At 35.0% G+C, this 6748-nt stretch overlaps 1 pseudogene; it reads right to left on the reverse strand.

The window, feature by feature from the left end:
- Positions 1-4267: 4267 nt before the first annotated feature.
- On the reverse strand, positions 4268-6201 carry LOC121391915 (annotated as a pseudogene).
- Positions 6202-6748: the final 547 nt, after the last annotated feature.

Below are 6748 nucleotides of genomic sequence, written 5' to 3' on the forward strand. Positions count from 1 at the left end.
TCCACATCCCTTCACCCATGCTCCAATACAATGTAACTCAATATTCAAATAGTTGTCATAACCAGCAATGAAGTAAGAGCCATTAGCAACTGACTTCAAATTGACTTGTTCAAAAACACCTGCCCTATTTGAGTATAGAACTTTAGTTACTATTAATTATAATATTATACCTGATACATTGACATATATAGAAGCATACAATGTGGCCATTCGTTAACGTGACATTGCAAGTATAGTTTCCAACATCAATAGAAGTTAATGCTTTAACTTTCGGTCGGTTTAAAGTGGAGATATTTTGTACTTCTTCTTCATAGAGAGGAAAGCATTCACGAGAGACACAGTCAAACACACCAGTTATAGTCAATGGCAGTTAGGTTAGTATTGCATTCTAATGTCAGTATTTCAGCTACTGGAAAAGATGCTTTGTTAGGTGTAATAGACACGAGTTGAGAGTTAGCAGAAACTGTAAAGGAAAGAGAGTATACATAAATTATATTAACCCAGAAACATACCAGTGCATACTGCTATCAAAACTAGCAAACAAAGGACACTCTTCTCTATTCTTATTGTAAAGCAAAGCTTCATTTTCTTCAGCTTTACCTCCATCCTTTAAAACTACAGTAGAGCAAGCTACAACGCCCTATTTTTGTTCATATACGGTAGTGTCACAAGGCTGAATACTTTTGAAATATTATTTCAGCAAACATATTCATTTTCTGTGTCCATAGCTTTATATCCCCAAGAGAGGCAGTGTCATGAAACAGTGATATAAAACATCAAATTATATCTAACAAAACCGTTTTACAAGTTCAGTAAATAGACATTAATCTTCATCCTTGGGTGGAGGTTCTGGTACATCATCATGCTGTGCTTGGAATTGTGCAGCTGCTTGTTCACGCAAACTTTCATAAGCAACAGGATTACTCTCTTGCATATGACGACTCATCTCTGCTAATTGGGGCCTACAATGTGATAACAATAGTTACCATGTTAACAAGCTATAACTTAACAACTTAGCAACTTGCATACATCATTTCAGCCATATTCATTTCCATTGAAAAGGCCCTTCCTGGTCCACCAGCCCCACCTCCAGGCTGCTGTTGGAACATATGTGACGCCCTATAAGTATTAAAATAATAGAAAATGTCTTTTATTTTAACTTAAACACTTACATGTTTACAAAAAGTTGGATTGGACATAACTGATGTAGCCTATACAATGATGTTATTATGATGTCATAGATAAATGAACATAACCAGATTCATAAAGGCAGGATTGGACAACAAGCTATTGATACCTGGACTATTTAAGTCAGGCATCCCCGGTGGCATCATTCCTGGTGGCATACCAGGCATCCTGGGCATGCCAGGAGGAGGCTGAGGTCTTTCAGGTGTGGCTATGTTTAGAACAGTATGGTGATGTCATTGCACACTTACTGCATTAAGTTGAGCATCTAATTTTTCTAAAGTAGTTTTATATTCATATTGTTAGGATCTAACTCAATAGCCTTAAAAAACTCAAAATATTCAACTTAATAATAACTAATAATTAATAACTTAATTTTTACTTTTTGAAATGCTCTTTTGCTGTGTTGTAGTTGAGATAGCATATTATAAATTATCTAATAGTGATAATTTTATTATGATGTAGTAATATGGGTGTGGTCTTACCCCATACGACCATATGCTCTAGCATATTGAGGATTTAATTGAACAGCTTGCTGACAATCAGTAAGAGCCTTTTGTAATTCATTCATTTTAATATAAGCTGCTGCCCTGTATATTATAATTAATTATTAATAATACATTATAATATCATGTACCTATTGGCATAATATGGAGCATTAGATGGTGCTAGTTCAATGGCTCTTGTATAAAGAGCGACAGCTGTGACATAATCTGCTTGTTTTTAATTTATCATTACCTAATAATGACATCATCAGTAAATGGGTCTAGAGTCCAGAGAGTGAATGTTGTACTTAATGGACAATTACTTTAATGAGTAATCCTTAAGAATTGAAGCGTGGCACTGACACAACTCTACGCTATAACTGACCTTCATTTTTTTAACTTCTCAGCTTCATCTTGTTTTTTCTTTACTAACTTCATTTATTACTGTAGGAGTTGGCTCCTCAATTAAATCCTATATAATAATTTAATAACACTATCAACAAGAATAATAAATGTAATTCGTACTTCAAGTAAAGGTAATGAATTCATATTTACGATCATCTAATGACAGTCGTACACGTCTTGTAGACACATTATAGCAACTAATAAAATATCTATAATAGTGTTTGTGTAGGCAGGAATAGTTACCTTCTAGACTCTCTTTGGTAATCCTCACCAATAGATCCTCCGTGTAATGTGCCATGGAGATATTTAATTATGGAGAAGGCAATTCGGAGATCTTTCTCTGAAAAGCAATTCGCCATTGTTAGAACGTTATTTCTTTCTTCTATAATAAGGATTACCTATACGGTTTTTGTTACACGTGTTTTAAAAACGGAAAATACGGAAACATTCTGAAATTTATACACAAATGAAATGGGATAAGCAGTGCTAAGTCCGTATACTATAAAATGGCAGGTTAAGAAATTTGTCTTTAGTCTTTTTTAGACTGTTTCTGTACTCAAAGCAGACGGGATCACGTGACAAAGGCTATATTCTGATGAGGACATTGTAGACATTGTACGACATGCACAAACTTTAGCATTATTACGACCTTCAAATCACAAATTAAAAACGGAAGATCATAAACAGGTCTAGTATTAATGAATTTTATGATTATTGTTTTTTCTTGGACAGGTAGAGTATTTAAAGTCAAAAATGAAGATTGCTGAAATTCTGTCTGAAGTGGACACTGAGGGTGTTCAACCATTACATAATATAACTGAAGAAATATGTTCTATCACTAGACTACGTCACGATACTCTACCATCAAATGAACACACTAAAGCTACAGTACAGAGTAATGTAGTATGTGATAAGTTTGTAGTATTGCCTTCCATACCGCTAGTAAAAGTTCTCGATAATATTAATTGTACGTAATATTTAATTTTAAAAAATAAAAAAAGTACTAGTAAATCACACTGTAGTCCATCATTATATAGTAATAGTACATCTAATAAAGATTGTATAAACAAAAAATAGGAAGAAGAAAAACTGTCGTGAAAAATAAAGGTCTATAGAATGACTTAGAATGATGATAAAATGAATAATTACTAATTACAGGATTGGCAGTCGGTGAAAAAATAATCAATGATTGAAATTATGCATACAAAATAACACATACAAATGCGGCTGGATCACAGCTGATTGATGAAAGGGGGTGTGGTTTACTTAGGACCTTGGCCACAGGCTCCACCCCACAACTGGTGGTTTGGCCTAGCCTTGTTTTAATAGCACGAACATTATTGTGACTAAAAAGATACATTGTATATAATAACACATTATATTGAATGTAGTAGTCATGCAGTAATATAATTCTACTTAGCCTTGATAACAAGTGGAGGAGATAAGAAGGCACAGTTTTAGCTCACCCAGTATTGAGTGGGGAGGAGGATGGGAGATGATGTCATTTTATACTTTGAGGTAAGTCCAGTAGTTGGTGGGGATGGAATACTGTGTGAAGCAATATAGGAGGATGACTAGGCCTCCAAAGATGATAGAATCAATTAAATGAGTTATGGACTGATACCTGTACCTAATTGTGTAGCAACAGTATAGGAACGAGTCCTTGGTGCACGGAAGGGGAAGATACCTCTGTCCTATATAAGCATTTATGTAATCTGATAATAAATATGAAATATTACCGTAAGTCATTGGAGGAAGGAGTGGAGTTGGTTTTTGATAGAAACTACGTTTGAGTTGATTCAATCTGTCTCCTTGAGTGGGTGTGTCCATGTAAGGTGGGAGCGTCTCCATGTCAGTCTATAAATAGAAGTATTCTATATGTAATGTGATGACATCATCATACCTCTTCAGCACATGTAACTACTTTACTATCTAACATCATTGTACCCAAACCAGCACGTATCTGGTAAAGTCTTCCATATCAAGCTTGTCCATCTTGTCTAGTTTATATTCCTTTTCTTAATTTAGTTTGTTGCTGTTTAGCTCTCTCCTTCATTCTCTCCATGGTCTCCCATAGCCCAGAGAAAAGGTTTGTTTCTATAAGGGGGGAAGTACTTGTAATTAGTCAACTAATGAGGAGCCACTCTGTCTGCATTTTTATAATTACCTAGTTTGGCACCGTACAAAACCACTTACTCGTCTAGGGAAGTTCTGTGTGGGCCGATAATGGATCGGGCCGACAGATACGTATCCAAGCAATGGGCTTCTGGTGCAGTAAAACTTGTAATGTTTCATGATATAAACAGGCAATCATGTTCCAGTACGACCCGACCAGCTGCAAAACAATAACAATGACTGTACAAGTATTAAATATAGTGAACTGATACCCTTACAATGAACAGCTATAGCACCGTCAGCATTTGCAGATACAGTCAAAAATCGCCTAAAATATCAGAAAAAAAAATTATATTGTGTTACAAGCCATTGTCATAAGGTAACAGGCCCACTTAGAATATCATATGACAATCACATGATCACTTGTCATAACACACTAAGTCTATTTTATTTGTATATCACATTACAATCACATGATTATCACCTGACAATGCTATCACTGGGTGTACTTCCATCCACAAAGAACAGATCTTTATGTTCAAAAACCTCCATCACTAAATCGCTGAGCATCATACATTCGTTTGTTTAGTCGGACAACAGTGGTCTACATGATGAGCTCGAAAGTATGGAAAATAGAATTCAGGAGCATGCAGAGGATATCCTACATGATGTGGTCAATTTGTTGCATAAATTAAAGACTAATACCTTGTTCTATTCGACTCTTGTTATGTGGACCAGCGAAAGCCAAGAATTTACCTAAAATGGTAATAGTGAGAATTCAATGGTTCATTAAAACTGACAGTGTGCAATCATGACAATTAATTACTAGGGGTATACTTGTTGTCCATTAAGGTAATACTAAACGCAATTGTACGTTTTTCTGAATTGGAAAACAGTTTTTAAGCAAGCATGCTTCAATGAGTTAGACCAGCCAACATTATATATGATCAAATTACAGAATGATACCAGCTGTTATATCTATACACGTCACTCACCAGGTACAATCCAGTTTAAAATCACCATTCTCAACTCTCTGATAATATATAATATAACATCTACTTTAACACTAAACAGTCGCTTACCTCATAAGTCATATTCATCAACATTGAATTACACTGGAAATCTAGAAATCCATAATGAAACGCCTGTGTAGTAAACTTTATGAATAAAGATGTTATACAATGTTATATAAGGACCTTGTGAACAGCACTAAAGCAGTGATGTAAAGTTCAAGTTATAGGTACATGGTCCCATTGCAGCATCTCTGTAAGGAGACATATGTATTAACTCAATATGTTATGGAACATTATACCGAAAGGTTGGAAAGGAGGGTTATGGGCGGTAGCTAACGGTCTAAAGGCTTCTTCTGGTGGTTTTTTGTGGTAGATAATCTGAATGAAATTAAAAATACTGTATTAAAAATATAGGCTGTCAACATCATACCCCATAACATCCAATAAGATAAGGCTGCGTTAGCCCTCTTACGCTATCATAAGATGTATAATGAACAATCCTCTTACGAGCATAAGATTGACTCTGTAATAAAAAGAACTGGCTGACAATATGTCTAGACATTACGTCAGCTGAACTGACGAATATGACATCACGATATTTAATTGTCATTCCTAAAATATCACAGATCATAGCTATCTGTATTATATTACGGCATATATTACTATGTAACTGATACAATAGTATATTAAATGACAAAAAGTTTCGTACATACTATCTTATTGCAAATACATAACCTGTAGTTTCTTGTGCAGACGTTGACAGTATCGATATAAGTTGCTAGATTATGAGGTCCAAAGTCGAGGTAAAAAGCTGTTAACTTGAAATCAAATAATAGATAGTGACACATTATTGTCACACCACTTATCATGTCAGGCTCTAACATTATTTTAAACTTAGTATATATGTTGTGATGACATTGAAGAAACAATATATTATAATGAGAGGTGTGGTCTTACTTTTCGTAGATGTATTCGTCATCGGTAGAAAAATAATGCATGAGGATGAATTACGAGGGGCGTGATCTCAATGTCGCCAATAAAGGCGATCTATTTAAAAATATTTAATAATTAAAATAAAGGTACTAGTTAATTTTAATACCTCAATAAACCGCACACCAACTACCATCACTAGCCATGTTCGATATATTTTAAATAGTCCGATAATAACCGAGGCAGTTGTCGTGTTCTAGTATATATCACAGTCAGTTTATAGTGGTTTTAATACAGTTTGAATTGTATTTCGTTATAAACGGCATCATCTTGGTCAAGATGACCCTTGCCGAAATAGATTGGAGTGGTATGTCGATAGATAGGTGGACTGTGTCGGCCGTAGGTGGGCCAGCTACTGCTTTTGAATTCAAACAACAGTGGCGTGGTATTGATCGGATACTAGAGTCCTCACTAAAGATTGGATGAAACCTTCTTTTCTAACTCCACCGTCATTCATGAAACATGAAACACAAGAATGGTTGGAATGCGGAGGGGTTTCAATTTTACATGTGCCACATCCATGTACCGTATATTTATAAATATTTAGATATTTTA

The sequence above is a fragment of the Gigantopelta aegis genome, unplaced genomic scaffold, assembly GCF_016097555.1.
Source record: "Gigantopelta aegis isolate Gae_Host unplaced genomic scaffold, Gae_host_genome ctg3098_pilon_pilon, whole genome shotgun sequence".
NCBI classification, from domain to species: Eukaryota; Metazoa; Mollusca; class Gastropoda; order Neomphalida; family Peltospiridae; genus Gigantopelta; species Gigantopelta aegis.